General features: G+C 42.7%; 1 protein-coding gene across 4 annotated transcripts in view; it reads right to left on the reverse strand.

Annotated features, from left to right (window-relative positions):
• The window catches only part of USP9X (ubiquitin specific peptidase 9 X-linked), a 98074-nt gene extending 79930 nt beyond the window's left edge, over window positions 1-18144 (reverse strand). For all 4 annotated transcript variants that reach the window (XM_038150331.1, XM_038150324.1, XM_038150348.1 and 1 more), the window contains exon 1: window positions 17826-18144. The gene's annotated coding sequence lies outside the window, so the exon portion shown is untranslated. The remainder of the gene's footprint in view (window positions 1-17825) is intronic.
• Between the last annotated feature and the right edge of the window lie 2290 nt (window positions 18145-20434).

The raw sequence follows: 20434 nt of genomic DNA on the forward strand, positions 1-20434 counted from the left end.
ACTGTGATGGTTACAAACTAAAACTATTCTCACTGAAAAACAGGTTATTTCAAGTAACCTTTTTTGGTGATCGTTCCACATAATACACCTGAAATTAAGTCATTTGACAAAAGAAGTTTCTGGAACATTGAGAACATCTATGTAAACATACAATTCTATTTGTCCTCAAATTAGATACAAAATAAAGGGGAATTGTCCTGAAACATACTTCAGTTATTTCAGGATTCTTTCCTTTTTAATTTCAAAACTTGGTGTTGGGACTAAGCTCAGCTAAGATACATCTACTTAACAGAATCCAGCTTCACCTTGTTCAAGATGCTCCTACATGCAGCACTCACACGAGTTTAAGCAAACAGTAAGAGCACAGAAAGTGAACTTTCAAACTTAAAGCCCAAGAAATTCTAATCAAAACAAACTGTATTCAAGCCAAGGCTGACAACAGGATTGGGTTCCACACATCAAGGCAACAAAGCCAATATACTCAAATGTATTAACTTGTTTCACAGCATCACAGAATGGTTTGGGTTGGAAGGGACCGCAGTGATCATGCAGTTCCAATCCCCTGCCATGGACAGGCTGTTCCTTTGATCCAACCCGGCCTTCAATAATAGGCATCAGCAACTTCTCTGGACAAGCCGCACTAGTGTTTCACTACAGGAAATAATTTCTTTCTAACATCTATTCCAAACCTACTCTCAGTTTAAAGCCATTCTCCCTGTCCTATCATGCCTTTCCTGTAAGCCCCCTCTCCATACTAGGAAGGGCTCTATGGTCTCCCCAGAGCCTTCTCCAGGCTGAACATTCCCAAGCATGTCAGTGGGTCTTCAGAGGAGAGGTGCTTCCACGTGGAGTAACTTTCCAAAAGACATAAATAAAAAAGGAAACCCTTTACACCAAAGGACTGTCTTGCTTCAAAGCAGCAATTGCTGAAGGCCAGGTGCTGAAAGGGAACTGGAGAGCAGCAAGTGTCTTTCTCCAAAAGACATTCACCTGCCAGTAATTCTTGGGACAGTCAGAGAGCTCACCCCTGATTACTGACAACACATGATGCTTTTTCACAAATAATGTAATGAAAGGACAGGCCTTCAGATCACACACTTCATTCTGGCTGCCAGATGGAAACAAACAGTTTCAGCTTCTATTCTGAAGTGTTTTGCTCATGTGACAGTAAACAGAGAGGAATCCAAATACACAGCACCCAGTCAATGCCTTACACAAAAACCCACCAAATGTTAAGACAATTAACTGAGTTCCCTCAGGGAGCTGTGCTTCTGCTGTCATGCTTTGCCATAGGTGCACGTCCCAGGCTGCTGTCACAGACAAAGTGCTGAGCGAGACTGGGCCTCATCCTGTGCGACCACTCCTTCACTCTCAGGAGCTTTCACTGGGAGTCACACTGGTTCAACTGGTATCAAAATATATCCCCAAGAATATTCAGTGTATCCCAGTGACAGAAGGAAGAGGGACATAAATGTTCAGCCCCTAAAATTCTATTATTTAAACTACTGGTCTAAACATTTCCCAGCAATGAAGAAACTACATTCAAGGCACCGATAAGTAGCTAAATAATATGGGGTTTTATGATGGGAGATGAAAATTGTAGTTGTGACAGTAAAAAAAACCCCAGACTTTTCAAGAACAGAATCCAGTAAATATAAAAAGCACTGGAAAATGCACACACTGGATCATAAGAAAAGCAAACTTACTAAGTGACTTCTATCTAAAAAATGCAAAAATCAATCTTAAAATGCCTAAATTGTTTGAACAATGACTTTCACTTACTATAAAGCCCTTTTCTTGAATTCCCAACGAACATGCAAATAAGTGGGTATGTTTTCCTTTTACCTTAGTATTAATAGAACAAGCTTCAATAGGAAATACCTTCAAAACTAAAACAATAAAAATATCAAAGAACTTCAGAATATAATTTGTCCAGTCAGACCTAATTCACACTGTTATATTTTTTCCAATTATGCTACAGTTTATTTATGCACGAAGCTATCCTGCAACCCAAAAAACATGTTCTTGGCAATAGAGCCAATCAGGATTGAGCTGATACTTCAGGTCCAACTGCAAACCCAGTCCTTTTCAGGCAGCCATAGAACAGTTCAGGCAAGGACAAGGAATACATTCACAGCTGGTAATCTATCATCTATGGAGTAATTGTTATTGTATCATTACATCTGTCACTACTTCAAGAAAACAGTACGTCTAAAGTTTGCACTGAAGACTGATTAAATGCTCTTGGTCCCTTACTTGATTGTTAAACCCACAGTTTGGTCCTGGATTCATCCAATTCAAAAATGGATGTGACAGCTACACCTCTGCAAGCCATGGAGCAAAATTCATCATCAAAGTTCTATCACACTTGAGCAAACACAGTCCCAGGGTTCTGGGAATGCATTCGGCATCCTCCCTTTTCACTTGCACAACGAACACTTTTACTGAATATGTTACTCTTTATCATTTGTGCTTTAGGAGTTATGTTTAGAGATGGTTTCTCTGTATGTACATTACTCTTAATTGAAAGTGTATATATATATATATATATATATATATAGGTGGTAGTGATATCAGCTGCTTTTCTCAGCTCTGTGTGCTAATTCAAGTAGTCAAATGTTTTCTTGCAGCACAAGCTAAAAGACCTGCAAAATAAACATTTTAGATGTATTGGTTCTGTTCTTGAAGTCCACAGCTTAAAAGCTCCTAGCTCAAAAAAATGCCTTACTGTATTTATAATTTGGGGCTTCGAAACCAAGGAGGAGATGCCATGTCACGTGGAGGAAATGCTGTACCTTTTCTCAAAAGCTGGAGGAAAAGGTAGGTTCTCCTGCTCTTCCTGATTTTGTTTGTGCGCCTGATTGGCAATTCTGATTTCTCTGAAAGGAAAGTGCCAGTTAAAAGTACAGTTTGTGTAGTTCTTGTCTGCTGATTTCTCAGTTCTTTTTCTTCTTTGATAAGCCCAAAAGTCAAAGAGAATAGAAACAGCAATCTTAAAAGGACATCTTTATTCCCTAACTGCAAGGGAGTAGATAAATAGTTGCAAACCCCAGAACAGCCAGGCTACCTCGGCAAGGGATGGTCTCTCATGTTCTGTAATGGGCTCAGATATTTGATTCATCCCACTGCACTCTCATATCACTGGGGCAGCAAATTGGTGTGGAGGGAGAACTTTTTTGGCTACTTACTTTTTTTCTAGATGTAAAAGGCTGTAATTCACAAGTTTCTTATCAGTTCTGTGACCAAAACGATATGTTTCTATTAAAAAAAAACAGTGCTAAGATTTATTCCTGCTACAAACATACAACTGTGGTGTTCACAAGCAGTTGCTTTTATAAAATAACTCTGCTTTTTGTCATGTTCACCAATATATACAAAGTTTTCTGTATGTGCTTTTTTCAGGTAAATGACCTGACACTTGGCTGTGTTAGTGCACATTTTATTGTGCCAGGCTTACCAGATAACTCACATTACTCTGTGATGTGTTCTCACTGTTTGTCACCCCATTCATTTGGGTGCCATGTGCAATATTTATTAGTAATTTTATCGTTTTATCTATGTAATTGGTAATATATTAACAGCATGAAATTGTGAATTGCTAGGTGAAGGGTTTGGCTAGGAATGCGTTCCTGTTTGTTAAAATCATGTTAATAATTCTGGTTTCACTCAGTAAAGATTAATTTTTTTCAACTCTATTTTCTCCCCCGTAAATTTAATCAGACAAGTGTGCTACAATGCAGTACTGAAATTCAGGTAGTCTCTAAAATCTTTTGATTCTCCTCCTCTACACTGCTCAGGTGATACCCCACTTGGGAGTGCTGTGTACAGTTCTGGTGTCCCCAGTACAAGGACACGGAACAGTTGGAGCAAGTCCAGAGGAGGCCACAAAGCTGGTAAGAGCAGTGGAACATCTCCCTAACAAGGACAGGCTGAGAAAGTTGGGCTGGTCAGCCTGGAGAAGAGAAGGTTGAGTGGAGACCTCACAGCAACTTTCCAATATCTGTAGGGGGTCTACAGGGAAACTGGAGAGCAACTGTTCATCAGGAATGGCAGTGACAGGAAAAGGAGTAACGGGCATAAACTGAAAGATGGGAAATTCAGGTTAAATATTAGCAAGAAATTTTTCAGTTTGAGGATGGCGAGACCCTGGAACACTCTGCCCATGGAGGCAGTGGATGCCCAACCCTGGCAATGCTCAAGGCTCCTTTCTCCTTTCTTCATCAAATGCTTGGACCTTTAACTTGCTAAAAACATTGGGGTTTGCATCAAATATTGTGAGGGTAGTGGTGAAGCCACTGATAGTACTTCAGCTTGCAATTTATGCAGGAAGGTTTTGCTGTTATTTTAGGTTGCATTAGATTCTATAATGTCTCTCTAAGCCAGGTCCTACTGTTAACTAGAGAAGAACATGGGTCCTGTAAATTCCAAAAGACATCCACAGAATATCTCACTTCTTTTTATGAGTGGGGCGCAAACCCTTCATAATTGTTAAGAACTTTTGTACCCTAGCTCTAGCAGAGGATAAACAGAAGGTAAACCTCTGAAACTTCCTTGGACGTTGTTTCCTTCTTTTGCTGCAGGGCTCACAAAGAAAGCTCAGATATTTTTTAAAACACAATTTTGTAGGCAGGATTGATGAAGTTAAAATTATGAGGTATCTACTTTCTTCTCCAACTACAGGAATATTTAAGATTAAAATTCTTTTGTTCATCTGCACGGGACCTCCAATGATAATCTAGTCCAACTGCCTCAGGATTACAGATAATACTAACTGCAGACAAAAATCTAAAAAAGTTAATTAGAAAAGCTTAAATCAAAACACTCCCTTGAGGTACTAGAGCCATTTAATACTGTTCACAACTCCAATTCTTCATAGAACAGAGTAAAAAACAAAATAACTCTTCAACATTCCATTCTTGCAAGACCGTGCCAAACCATACCGAGGTCCAAATCCTCACTCATGCTCAGTGCCATCCCTGGCCTTGGTTTCTTCCCGAGATACATAAACACATTGTGGATTCTGTAATTTCTGATGAAATTTATGCATTTTACAAGGCCACTGGTAAGCGCTGAACAGCTTTCGCTACCTCCATTCTTTCTCAAGCATCTGAAGGGAAGGATAATGGCATCTTGCAGATTTGTCCCACTTGCAGCTTTAAAACATGGCCTTATTTATAGTACATATACTACACTTAAGGCTTTGCAAAACTCAGGACTATAAATATTTCAAATGTTGGCTGAAGTCATCCAGCCAGTAAATTAGGGATATTACTACAACGTTATTTTTACATGTTACTTGTGCACTGTTTCTTAGAGCCTGCTTAATGCCCAGCTCCTGATGTGTCACCGTGGTGTGCAGCACCCGATGCCAACACTGCAGCCGGACTGTAAAGATTCTGGTAGAAAAGTGGAGTTTAAAACTGGCCTGCAAAAATCAGGCTCAGCCCCTCTGGCTCACTTCATGTTCCCAACGGAAAACTTAATGGCTTCTCTAAACTATGTTCAACACTGTACTAAAGAAAAAAATTTAATTTGTAGTAGTCTTTACATCTAATACTCTGTGACATTATCAACACAGGGAAATTCTCACACAATGTATAAAACCAACACAACTTACTGCTTGGTTAATTGTAAATAATTAAAGCATGATACAACACCTAACAGGTATTAAGCTGGAAGCAGATTACATTCTTGAATCATGAAAAAACAACTTTGTGAAATACCTAGATATTTTTAAATGCTTTAAATTCAAATAGCTAAGCATTCCTGTTACTGTACTAGCATTAATTTCACCTTTTTGTTTTTAACTCTACTTTTCATGTAATGTTTAATCAGCACAAAGTAAGCACAAGAACCCAAACTCTACCATCATCATTGTCAAGTGTAATTCAAATATCTCTAATACAGAATAAAGTGACACCAGCATTAAAATTTGTGTTTCAATAAGCTTCTTCACAACTAACTTTAACAAACTTAGCCAAACTTCCAGCTAGTTTCAACGTACCAACTGCCTACTCAGCCTGGCAGGTTTTGTACTCTTCCATACCAGATAACTGCAAGTAAACATTTTGACATTTTCTGCTGCCTTACAACCATTTCAGTCAGAAGATACTTAGCCTGAAAAATCAAGCTTGCACAAGCTCCCTAGAGGTGTTACAAGATGATAGCTCATGCCTTTTAATATTGTCTGCCTTAAACGTGCTCCATTCCAACCAAACTCATACAAGCCCATCTTCCTAGGCAGACTGCATGCTCCAGAAATCCCTGAAAACTATCGACCCGCTCCAGAGAACTTCTCTAACAACTCCCCTTAAAAATCTTGGCCTTTCTGTAGGGAAGTAAGAAGTGGCAACAGCACAGCAGTTTTGTCTTCTGTCTTCATGTTCTTTCTGCCAACACAAAAGGCTGTAGTTTGATATAAATGCAAAAAGATACATAGCAGAGGAGGCTGGAAAGGAACAAGAAGCCCCCAGAAAGCACACTAAGAACAAAGCAGGGCTGGAAATAGGAGAATTATTTCCACTGTGTTCACTCCCCCCCCCCGAACCAAGGAGTGACACCACTGTCCCAGAAACACAGTATTCCTGTATCCATAAAGCCTATTAAAAAGCATGTCATAACCTTCTTTACTGAGAAATGCAGGAGAAAACAATCAACTAAGGGAGAAAACAATCATCCTAAGGGCTGAGGATGGGTTTAAAAATTCTGTTGCAGCTATCTGAAAACCAGAAAGTCATTCAAAAAACCACAACCCACCACACACAAAATAAAAAAATCCACAACACACACTGCTGCTGTTCTCCCTGCACTGAAATAATCCCATAAACTGCCAATCCCATAAACCCCCTTGCTAATGAGCCCTCCCCTCAGTCCAAAACAGCCCACAAAGATCCCATTTCTGAGCTGAGCCCACCAACAGGCCAGGAGAGACAAGCAGAACACTGGACAAGAGGAGCACTGGACCTTCTCAGGGACAGTCCTTAAACCAGCACTATGTGAGACTGACAGAACTCCAATAAGGTGGTCTTGCTGCCACAGTGTGTGCATAGATCTATTCCACTTCCACCGTTGGAATCTCAGTGGGCAACAGCAATCTCCTCCCCCAGCACAAGTATTATACCCTGATCAGTTTTAGAAAATAAGTCTCATTGTATTTCTGCACGTGGACAAGCCTTCATCCAGTCTGTTTGAGATCAGGGAAGTCTCCACTCCACAAGAAGGGAAGGAGGGCGATCCTGCTGGCTTCCATCCTAACCGCTTTTTCACCACTATGGAATTAGCCCTTGCATCACTACATCACCAGCCAGATCAAAAAGCCAAGCTGGCTGAAAGGTAACTGCAGGATAGGAATAAAACCATTTCAGTTTTCAGCTGCATCATATGCCATATGAACACTAACAATAGCAGGCGAAACAGGAAGAACACATAACCATGAATAGAACCAACTCTTTCAGCATCACTGCAAATCTCTCATGAAATTACACCCCAGAAGAGAAGGGAAAGGGAAGGAAACAGAATACAGTCAATTAGAATTAGCACACATTTAACTAATATATAATCAAGGTTCATGTACGTTATAGCACAAATGAGCCTTTACAACACAGAAAAGTCATAAAGAGCAAAATTCTTCCCAGGCATAATGGATATCACAGGAAAATGCACATAGAGAAAGCTGTTTAGCAGTTGATAAATGCCAGGAATGTCAGTCCACCGACAGCACAAGTTCAGTCATGAAAGAAATATTAAGCAGCCACAGCAAATAATACCAAGTGCAAGAAGTCTGAGAAGGTGAAGGCAACGAACTGTCCTGGAAATTATGATAAAGCCAGTGGAATACTCAGCAGATCGCAATGAGTCAGGAAAATTATTTGGCAGTAATCCTTTGAATAATCTCACTACAAGCAGACAACTTAATGACAAAGCCACAGCAGGTAACAAAGAAGTCGTAAAATGCAGAAGGCGGCAAAAATTATACTTCTGATCAAAAAAAAAAAAAAAAAGCCAGAGCTATGAAACTGTAAGCAAAACTCTACAATTCAAACACTACCTGGAAACTCAGGTGAAAAATGAAATGGAAGTAGAAATGACAGAGCATGAGCAGCTGAGTACAATAGCAACATCCACTGTGACAGTCAACATCTTAGGACTTCTTCACAAGTTTTCATGTAACAAAACTGCATGAGATACAGATACAACATGTTCTCTGTATTTGTCAAAGGCTGAATTTGTCATTTTTCTCCTACCTAATTGGAATTTCCAGAGTAATCTGGTTTCCACTGTAATTTCATTTCCATTGAACTAAGTCCCCTGGGTAAACAGTAATCAACTGAGGCACCAGGAAGAAAAATTGTCCGTACCTTATTTGTCACAGAAGTTTAATGATGTTTTATAAGGAAAGAAATAGAACTTCAGAAATAAAAGGGAAATCTCTGGCTTATAGGGCAGTTATATAGAAATCCCCAAAGTTAAATCTATGTCTTGTTCAAAAACATTGTTGGAGAGCACATCAGTCCTTTTCAGATTCACCTTTTCATCCTCCTCTCATTCTTCTTCACATTGACAGAAAGAGCAAACTGAGAAAGAGTGACAAGGCACAACAGAAACTTAAGCCAACAAAACTGTGTAACACCTGAATATCTAACAAAAATCCACTGAAAAGCTATGGCAGGAGGTAGGTTTGAAGTTCACAGCCTCTGTGTCTCAGTTCTTCATCAATAACACAAAGACAATACAAACTTTTTGATTAATGTTTGGGTAACATACAGGATGAGAATGGAAAGAACCTAAAGAACCTATCAAACTTATTAGCAGAGGAATAATTCTACTCAATATTTAGACTGATGACACACGTGCATTTACAGAAAGAATTCCACAGATAAAATACTGAATGACAATCCAATTCCATCTGACTGAATGAGTCAAGGATCCAACAGGAGAAGAGCTCCTAATTAAGGGGAAGGAAGACCAGTTTAATGACAAGCTTCAATTCTCCTATTTCCCCATTTTCCATGTTTATATAAACTTAGAGGAACCTGAAGTTCAAGACCAAGTGCAAGCTCCTACATATGGTCAGAGCAATCCCAAACACAAGTATAGGCCAGGTAAGGATGGAATGAGAGCAGCTTTGAGGAGAAGGACTTGGGGGTGCTGGGGGAAGCACAACACAACCCAGGCTAAGGGCACTCACGGCTCAGAAAGCCAAACGTGTCCTGGGCTGCATTCAAAGCTGTGTGGGCAGCAGGCAAAGAGGGGTTCTGTTCCCGACTGTGCTCTGGTGACATCCCACTCCCAGTGCTGTGTCCAGCCCTGGGGTCCCCAGCACAAGAAAGACATGGACCTGCTGGAGCGGGTCCAGAGGAGATCAGGAAAAGGACCAGAGGGCCAGAGCAGCTCTTCCATAAAGACAGGCTGAGAGAGCTGGGGTTGCTCAGCCTGGAGAAGAAAAGGTTCTGGGGAGACATTAAAGCACCCTCCAGTACATAAATGGGACTTTGAAAAAAACTGGAGAGTGACTTCTGACAAAGGCATGTAGAGACAGGACAAGGGGAAGGGCTTTGAGCTGGAAGAGGGTAGGTTTAGACCAGGGGCCAGGAACAAAATCTGTACTGTGAAGGTGGTGAAGCACTCCAACAGGCTGTCCAGAGCTGTGGATGTCACATTGTTGGAAGTTCACATTGTTCAAAGCCAGGTTGGATCACAGGATCCATTTACTATCCCCCTAAATGGTTCTTAAATTATTATAAAATGCTTATATAGACCATGATTCATAATTTTTTCCCGAGGCTCTTTGCACCATTTGTTTTTCACCACACACAATTTTAAAGTAACTTCACTAAGCCATCTGACAATTTGACTAAAAAATGAATAATGGACACATTTTAAAAAATAAGCTTTTAGTTCTGTTGAGAAATCCACTCAAATACAAACCTCATGTCCTGATGAAATAATATGAAGAAAACAAACTTTTCACTTCCATTTATCAAGAATCTGTGCAAGAACAAGGCACCTCAAACATCAATCTCATATTTACAAATGCAGCAAGGCAAGGAAAAAACTTAACTGATTATATGCACCCTGTGACAAGTTGCTGTCTGCAATGCAGACACTTTCTTATTCACAGCTAGAAAGTGTCTCCAAAGTGTACCCCTAGCATCACCAATTCTGGGGAAACAGAACATCAGCTATTCAGTAGAGACAACTCTCCTTGAAAGCAGATTGCTAACACCTGACCAAACCGGCAAGTAGGAGCAAACTACAAAGATTTTAACAATTTTTTTTATTAAGAGAAAATCATCACAAAAGTCATGAAAATAGCTTAAGAGAAAACAAATACTCTGGCAGCCTATGTAAGAAGCAAAGTTTTTTTTATACCTATAGAAATGTATCCCTAAAGTAACTTCATCACAATTCCTATCAAAGGAAAAATCATTGTAACTGAACTGTTTAAATGTCAACATGGTTGCTCAGGCTTCTCCCCTCCCATTTCATTTCTGGAAGGAAGTTCTAAGACAAGAAGTTAAATTGATGAAACACACTAGAGAAATTGATTATGTCAAATAAATGGAATAAAGAATTCTAGTGGACAACTGCAATTTAGAACTTAAGTGACATACAATGATAAATTCACATTTAAAGCAAATTTTGCTGTTAGACTAACTGAAAGTAGAACTACAGGGTTAGTCTTCATTTTAGGCATGAACTACTACTTATTTATTGTATTTTCACACCCACAAAGAACTGCAGTGACTCATCAACGCTGCCAATCCTCAAAGTGTATTTCAGGTGTAGCACAGTGTAAGCACATACTTGAGAGCACAAAGCCAGAGAGAGTTTGATCCTCTGCTCTCAACTGCTGAGTTACTCACTGCTGGCCTCCACGAGCCATAACCTGCACAACACCTCAGCCGTCAGGGTGATGCTTGTACCCGGGTACACGACACAAACAGTGCAGCCAGTATCGCTGCAATTCCATCTTCAGAAGAAGATGATCTTCTCAAGTACCATCTAAGGATCAACCAACACAGAGCTGTGGAACCTCCACGTTAAATTCTTATATTGGCTCTCACCTGCCAACAATGAAACTAAACTAACCACTGTCCTCCTTCAGCTGCCTCCAGGCAACATATCCCCGAGTTCTACTGGTCCCAAATATTCATACCATTATCAGGAAAGTGATAGAGAATAAAAGGAACATTCATGACAGGATGAATTACCAAACCCTCCTTCTTCTAGTCAAAAATCTCAGAATGGTGCAGATGAGTGGAAAATTCCAGCCAAACACCTAACGAGAGGCTGGACTGATTGGGGTTTTTTCATTACACATTAGCTTACAGCAAGGTTTCACTATCACTGACCTCACTGATCATTTCACTGAACATCACTCAACTGAGGGTTGCTGCATCCACTCAAAAAAAAAGACAACAACAACAACAAAAAAAAACAACCTCAGTTTTGCAATCCTATACACGGAAGGAAAAAAAAAAAAAAAAAAAAGCTTCCCAAATGGCACAAAGGGAATTCATGTTTTCAGCTGCATCTTCACTAGACATGTGACAAACTGTCAACCACAGGAACCTGGCTGAACTGCTACAAGAACACACACTAAGAATGTTCAGGCTGTGTTCCTGCCCAATTACCAAAACTATCACAAAGACATCCTGACACAGCAAGAGAACTGTAAAGCACTTTAGAAATCTGACATTACCACCTCACCCAAGAAAAAAGTCAGTCCATCACCGTAGAAAAAGTCCCACTGCGTGAGTGTGTGCACATGTGTGTCTATACACACACACCACCCTCTCTAAGTATTCAAAGAAAAGCACCTGGGATTTTAAGGTCCCACTGTGGTTAATAAAACACTGTCTGAAAGACAGGTCAACACACATGGAGAGCTGGGCAAAACTGGAACCTGAAACTGGAGAACCAGACACTTGAGTTAGATCTTCAACCTCCAGAGGATTTATGTCACAATTTAAGATTAAAAAAAAAGGAAATCCTCACATCTAAAGGATTCAGGAAAACACATTAAAAGAAAACATCAGAAATTATCAAACAATTAATATTCTATTTCTAAATCAGAAATTCACAATGTCTAAAATACAGTTTAAAGTACTGTTTAATATTTTGGTTTATCAAAATTTCAGCATTACATCAACATATTTACTCATAAATTAAGTTAAACAGATACATCTGTCTCATTTAACTTTCAAATTCATGAACTTGTCCTGTTGAAATGTACTAAAAACACACTGAAGTACTTTATTGCTAGAACAACAGAAAAACATAAACCATAAACAACTCAAGGCTCATTTACCGAGATGCCTGTACGTTTTGACAACGTTCATTCCTATCTTATACTGAAAATGAGACTTTTCTTCACTCCACTGTCAAATTTATTCCTGGAGAAGAAAACTGAAATTCTATCCACAGCCAACACAGGGCTGTCCCCACTATCCCACAGCACAGTGCCAGCAAGGACACCCTCCTCCAACCAAAAAAGCCTCTCTGGTAACAGAGAGATCATAACTGACACACATCACTGCTGATTTTTCTTACTGAATACATTTCTTAACAATCTTTTTTTCCTTCTTTCACCATTTCATGTTGCTACAGCTAAGACAAACCAAACCTTTTCCTCTTCCCACTCCCAGTCCCGCTGAAGCTTGAGAAAAGGTTAAGCAGCAATTTAATTACTTAAGGACTGAACCCTATGGAATTTGGAACGCGCATTTTTCTGTCATTCCACGTACCATTCAACTGTTACAAAAAAGTGCTACTTGTCTTAAAGGCTCTTCTAGGGACAATTTTCTATTACTAGAGTTTTGGGTATTTTACATGAAAGCTTAATGAAAAGACAGCCCTGAAATTCCCTCCACATACTTTTCATTACTTTGAAGCAGTCACTCGAACACTTCTGTTAAAAAAGAAGTCTTTTGCAATTTGTAACAGAGAGGATATGAGGAAACTCATGCAACAAGGACGTCTTGCCTTCCACACTGTCTTGAATCCCAGCTTAAAAATGGAATTTGGAAAAAAAGCACATCTCCAAGGAATGATGCAATGTGGAATTCCCCTCTTCTGAGTAACTCCACAGCTAAATGCTAGCTACCAAACACCAGGATTTGCTGAAACGTCCATGCAAAGGTCTAAATGCAAGAAAATCACATTTTTCTGTTAGCAGTTACATGTGTAACGAGAACTAAGTCACTAAACAGGGTTACAAAGTGGTTTTGTAAGCAGATCAAGGATGCTACAAATAAAAGCTTCCCACAGTAACATTCCTGATAGTTACCCACTACTTCCAAAGCATCTTCAACCTGACTTCATGAAAAAGAATTGATAAAACCAGCATTCCAAATATACCTAGATCTTAAATCTACAGCCCATTAACCTCTTTCAGAGCTGTACTGACACAAAGTCAATCAAAAGCAAGTAATCATTCTCACAGTCAAGAGTAACTAATTCTGTAAGAAAATCATGTATCAACAATGTTCTTTTAAAAAGCAAGCTTGGGAACATACCTATATCCCAGTGGTTTTTATTTCAAGCATTATAATTTTTATTTGAAAACACGTCAACAACTCGCAACCAAAAGGCTGTAAAAATAAGCAGACTGAATTCAACTCTCAAATAAAATGAGTAACTAATAGCTTCTTATAAAACAAAGCAAATACTAGAAAATTCACGACAGAAAGTGCAGAAGAAACCAGTTGTGCTGTTAAGCTCCCTCAAGAAAAAAAAACAACCAAAAACCGAAAGAGAAGCAAAAAGTTTTAACACTAAGTCACAACTGGCTACTTTAAGACCTTATTTATTTTCCTCCTATCCCCCACAGTGAGGACAGTTATTAACAGCTCTCCTGCAATGTCACCAACACCCCATTTTAAATTACTTTACCAACCCAGATCTACAGAACATGCTCAACGCACCGATGGGCTCAGGTGGGCACTGCAATGTATCAGAAAGGCAGCAGTTGACATTTTGAGGGTGCGGGGTAACAACAGAACAGTTTTCTGCCCTATCTACTGAAGACTCTAAACAAAATATTTAAATCCCCAAGCGCAGAGGACACCTCTGTTAACCATATTCTCAAGTCATGTTCTAGCCCTAAGCATAAGGAACCAGCCAATACAACATAACTGTTCTGAAAAGGAAACTTATAATGAATTACACCCTTCATAATTAGAGTGTGAGAGCTTTCAGATGTTCCTACATTAGTAAGAGAACAAAAAACTAGATTTAATACATGGAAAAAAGTCACTGTGTTTTTCTAACACAGAATCTGAAGAAGCTCCAACTTCCCAGACAGAAAAATTCAACTGCGTGTAAGTATGTGCTAATAGAAGACCTTCTTGGTCTCTGCTCTGGAATATCAGAACAACACTCAGTTATGTTAAAAATAAAGGTAATGCTGTGTATTTACAGACCACAGATAACAAGTGTGATATGAGACAAACCTTCAGGAACAGCACACAATGCTGCCAGCTTTGCAGAAGACAAGGACTACAATGAAAGACAGACACTACCAGGCTGTGTTCCCAAAACATACCCTGAAGTACAGCTTTAAACCTAGAATTCTGATTTTAAACAGGGGTGATATGGACAATAAAACTGGGTGCAGCTACACAGAGGCTGAAGACACGCCCACGCAAGAAAAGCTTTAGATACCTGCCCAAGAGAATCCACATCCAGAGCACTATCAATGCTCACACCCAGCAAACAACTGCACACAGAAGCCTTCACATTCACAACTTTGCAAACTAACACAAAATCCAGCAAAGTTTCTTACATCTTCACACTGGTCTCTGCAAGTGCTGGATAAGCAAGGCTCTTGTGATTACAAGAGAAAGAATTAGAGTAAGTACTATAGCTTCAAGGGTTTTGCAGGGTTTGGATTGTCCTTAAAAAATAAAATCCTGCTTTAAGTTTAAAACAGTAAGGGACACCTTTGATTCATTTACTTCACAAATGAGGCTATGCTGATCTGGATGTTTTCAAAATATACCTATTTTTGATCTCTTAGAACAGATAAAACAGTATTTCTTTAAAAAAAAGTGAGTAAATACCTACACACACACACACATATATATTTATATACACATATACAAATACATCTCTACACTCAGAGTGCTGCCTAACACAAAAGCACTTTCCATTCAAACATCTGAAATAAGTTCTGAACTTGTCTAAACCAGAGCAGGAAGGGCAGAAATACTTTCTATGGAATTTAATATATTTTCAATACACACCTGACAGAAACAGAACTTCAAAGCCATTTAAAAATAAATTGTTCAAACTAATAAATAAATTAATTCTTATCCATTCTTACCCAAGGCTGTATTCATACTGGAAGGTCCTAAACTAATTTTAATTTCAGATATAAGATGTCTTGGAACAAAGGTATTACAGGTACCTTTATTTTCTCAGAAGTCTATTTAATTTTGCAAAATAGACACTAATAACTATTTTAGTTTATTTTCAGTCTCTCATCTACAAATTTCAGCATATTAATAAAATGCATAAACCTAAAAGTGTGCCTTTAGAACAGAGAGTAGTTGCACTGGTCTGAGCACAAAGGCACCACAATGTGGGGAATAAAATGTTTATGTAAGGGTGACAGTGTTCCACAGAGATGGAAAACAGTTTTGCTACCACTATCTTTATTGATTGCCACCTCCAGATGTAGTCTTCCTGTCAATTCCATGGGCAGAGAAACTGCCACAAAGGCAAATTCTGCAAGCAGCAGCCAGGCAAGATTAAGACGGAAGCTTCCCAAAAGAAACACCCTGAAGACAAAGTACACAAAAGGAAAGTACCAGACCCTCTGGAGAGGGAAAAGTTACTATGATACAATCTTACATTTATTTCTGGTTAACTCCCTCCCCATAAACATGCTGATAACTCGAGTTTCTTCCACTGCAGCTTTATGATTATGTTTTTGGGTTTTGTACACAGCTATCATTAAGCATCCCTGTTGTCTGGTGTATTGCAACAGAATAATCAATACATGTATTCCATACGCCTCCCTGAAATTCGTGGTATCAGCTACTGTCGTTTGTCGGTTCAAAGAATAAACATTACTTCAACTCCAAGAATCAAAAGCATTGTTTTAGAAAACAAAACAAAAAAAAAAAGCCCAAGCAAACAAACCAACTCCCTCATGTATGACTTGGGTTTTGCTGAAATAAATATGCAACTTGATCAGCGACACTTTCGGTGGACAATTTCTCAAGTAAAATATGAAAAAAGAAAATTCCCAAGTACAATATGAATAATAAAGTTAGCTGCCTACGGCTTTCAGTCACCCCTAACCCTTTCTTACTAGGGACACTGATTCTATTCCACAATCAATAAAGGTCAATCCCCCAAACACCCATCAATAGCCCCTTCCTAAATGTAACAATTTCACCACCCATTTGTCAGGCCTCTGAAGAGCTGCTGGAAAACCCAGGTTACGGGATCTGTCCTAGCAAGTGTTGCCACAAGTATACCGAAGAATGCATAACAGTATCTCAATTCAACAACTTTTTAAAAAAATACAGGCCCCAGTTCTGCAAGTAGGTCAGCAAAAGCAGGCCTTGTGCTGGCTTTGAGCCTGCGACTTCAGAGGGTCTTTGGGCTGATACAAACATCCAGTGATATGAACACAGCTGCAAAACTGCGAATATAAACCGAGCTGTACAGATAACATGAAAACAGCTGAGACAGACACAATATGTCTGCAGCGAGCCTGGGAGTCCTTTGAACATTTAATTAGAACAATTCTTTTCTGAAAGGTTCTTTTTTTCCTGTGCAGCTGCGAGCTACTGCAAATCTTGAAAATACCTAACTGGACTTCTGAAGAAGCAAGCTGAAAATTAAGTATGGCATCTTAAAAACTACCCCAACATTTTTGGATACCTCTACAAGAAAAAAAAAAATCACTCAAGAACAAAATAAGTAATTTTCAAAAGCTATTCCCACGGTATACAAACAAAGCTGCACAAAGTGGGACAGCACATGTTAGCACAGTGGTAACTAACACACAAAAACCCCAACAACCCATCAAACTGGTGAAATCCCGTTTTCTCGAGGACAATAACAGTGAGTACCTGCGGCCAAACTACACGCAACTACCTCTGCCGTACACGTCTGGCAAGGGAAGAGGGCTGTCCTGCCTAAAATAAATCGCTACAGACAAGCCCTAAGACACAACTCCGAGGAGAAGCGGCGCGGTGAACTGCAGGAATTGGATGAAAAAGCCACGAACGTTTTTCGTACATGGAAGCCGGGGCGCTGGAAGCCGAGGCCAGAGGAGGGGCCTACGTGTTAACAGTGTTTACAGCGGGCGTGAACGAGCTGCTGCTGCTGGATTTCATTGAGACCGTCGGGAAAGCGCCTCGGCAGGGCCTGATTTCCAGGCGTCGCCCGGGCCTACGCGGCCCCAATCACTCCACCTCAGTAATGGCGTTCGGGGCGAAGGGAAGCGAGAACCAGGGGAGGCGATGCCGGTGCAGCGCTGCGGGGACGCACCGGGGCCTCCTCACCGGGGGGGTCCGGCCAGAGGGGCCCCGGAGAGGCGGTCAGAGCCCCCCGAGGGCGCCGGGCGCTCCCCCCCGCCGGCAGCCGGGGATGAGGAGCCGTCAGCCATTTTCCCTCGCCCTCCAAAACACGGCGGTGCGGGGCCGACACGCCGGGGCTCCGAGGGAGGCGCTGCCGCCGCCTCACGCCCCGCGGGTCCCGGGGAGCTCCGTCCTCGCCCCCAGCCGCGCCCCGGCCCGCGGAGCCCCATCCCCGGGGAGCACAAACAGCTGCCCGGCCCCGCCCGGGCACCGCTCCGCACTCACCCCCGCACCGCTTCCCCTCGTCCCGCGGCGGCTGCTGCGGCGGCCCAGAGCCCTCCTGGGCGCTGCCTCATGCCCGGCGGCCGGCGGGGCACGGTCTCATGCCAGGCCGCGGCTCTGAGGGGGCGGCTCCGCTTCCCCCGGTTCCCACTCGGCTGCGCTGCGGCGGGAAGCGGGAGGGCAAATCCGGCGCCGCTGCCCGCGCTCCGGGTGCCGGCCCTGAGCGCTTCTCTCTCTCTGGGGCGTTTTTCCTGCGTCACCAGCTGCTGCCCGGCGGCGGCGGCGGCGGCCCTGCCTGGGCTCGGGCTGGGGCTGGGCCGGGGCCTGCGCGCTCCGCTCCGCCCCGTCCGGGCACCGGGCGCACGCGGGGGGGGTGGGCGGACGCGCGCCCGGGGCTCGGCCGGGCGGGGGTGGCGGGGCCGGGCCGGGCGGCGGGAGCTCCGCGCTCAGGGCTCGGCGGTGCGGGGGAGGCGGCGCGGAGGGAGGCGGCAGTGGCGGCGGCTCCTCGCGCTCCCGGCGGCGGCGGCGCAGCCGCGTCTGGCGGGGCCCCGTGGGCAAGATGGCGGCGCCGGCAGCGCCTTCCGCACCCGGCCCAGCGCGGCGGCGGTTCGGCCACCCGAGCGCGGCGGTGACGCGCTGCCCGTGTGCCCGCCCGGGGCCGCCGCTCCCGGCCGGCCCCCCCGGTGTGTCCGTGTGCGGGGCGGGGGCGGCGGTGAGGGAAGGACGAGGACTGTGGGGGGCACACACAAACACACGCGCGCGCGCGCACGGCCAGCGGCGCGCGGGCGCGCGCGGGGCCTGTTTCGCGTCGGTTGGGCGCGCGCGCGCTCCCCATTGTGGCCCGCGCCGCGCCGCCGGGCGCGCGCCGGGGCCCGGATGGTGACGTCAGGGCGGTGACGGTGGTGACGTCAGCGGGGCCGCCTCCCGCCGCGCTGGGGACGCGACGGGAGCGGGACGGGAGCGCGGGCGGCTCCGGCCCTCACGGCCCGCAGAGCTGGCACCCCGCTCGGGGACACCGGCGCTTTTTCAAAGCTGAACGGAGCTGCTGTTCCTCCCGCAGGCTCCCCGGGGCAGCGGGCACAGCTCCGAGCCTGGCAGAGCTCAGGATGCGTTGGGACAACGCGCTCAGGGCCCATGGGGGACTCAGGGTGCCCTGCGCAGGGCCTGGAGTTGGAGTCGATGATGTCCATGGGTCCCTTCCAGCTCTGAATATTCTGTGGTTCTTTGGTTCTTTTTCCTCTCTTTGATACGTCTGAGTTTACATGGCCACAGTATGGGTTCGGTAGAACCCCAGTCCGTACGTGCTTTGTATATTCAAGCCTGGATTTAACACCTGGAAAAACGGGAAAGGATGACTTGTGGCAGGACAGAAGTTTGGCAGATATGGCGAGCTCGGACTTCAGGAATACCTGAAGTGGTGCTTAAAGATTTATTAGCCTGTATTCCAAGATCAAAGTCTCATTTTAACAACATCATTCAAGAATTTCGGAGCAGGAGGTGAATGATATGGTATTGAGCTGAAAACACAGCTCAATAGGTCCCCAGGTTGGAATTTGTTCAAGAGGCTCAGGCTAACAACCTTAACTCTACTGCAAAGTGTTTTATCTTTTGGACCACGCAGTGGCAAAAGACTAAAAAACTAAAAAAACCCAATTGTTCTTTGCAGGAGATGGAACAACATTGGGTGGGTGTTTTTCAGTAAAAAGCTGGAGCTCAAAATCAAGTAGTGATAAGTTCTGATATTTCCTAATTTAGCAGAATTACTAGGTTTTTTGCTGATCATGAGATGGTATGATTTGGGATGGAAATCTGATGTTGCTGTGTTAGCCACTCACAAAACAAGGGATGCAGCTGCTTCATCACTGTTCAAATGCACCAGTTTGTTTTCTGAAGGAATAGCTGTATGTTCATTTTCTTCAACAATAAAAATAAGGCATAACCATGGTGAAAGTTTGCAAGTGTAAGTCTTTCGTGTTTGGGTTAGAAATACATGCAATCATATCAAAACATCCCTTTTATCTGTGTGATTTTCATGCTTCTGGCCATGTTATTGTGGCCTCCTTTTTTGTCCCTTATCAACTACTTTCAGCTTTTCCTCCTATTTCCCATTAATCCTCTTTGTTTTCCAGGGAAAACATTTAAAATAGCTGCACCTACAATGCTTGTACCTTCCCTTGCCACCACAGTATTCCCCCTCAAGCCCTTCGCTTTTTATCATGACTTACAGAGGCGTGGTGACACCTCAAACGACTGTAGCTGCCTATATTTTGGCGCTTATCTTTGAAAATAAACTGCTGTGTTTGTTGATGGTCATTTCTTTTATCGTTGAGTAGACCCTTGCTTTAAAGACAGGCCGAATACTGTGTTCCTTCTGAGTACCACGGCTTTTTTTGGCGGAGCCAAAGAGTGACACATCAGTGGATTTTAATGATGTGGGCAAGAGTCCACCAAGAAACTAATTGACTGTCAGTTCACATAAAAGTCAACGATAGCAAAAAAAAAAATATATGAAGAGTAGTTGTGGAAACAATGGTGGTAGCAAGAATTCCCTCTTGTGAAGAAGCATTCCTTCTGCCAAGGGAAAGAGTAGAGGCTTTGATTATTTTAAGTGA

This window comes from Motacilla alba, chromosome 1 (genome assembly GCF_015832195.1).
Source record: "Motacilla alba alba isolate MOTALB_02 chromosome 1, Motacilla_alba_V1.0_pri, whole genome shotgun sequence".
Classification (NCBI taxonomy): Eukaryota; Metazoa; Chordata; class Aves; order Passeriformes; family Motacillidae; genus Motacilla; species Motacilla alba.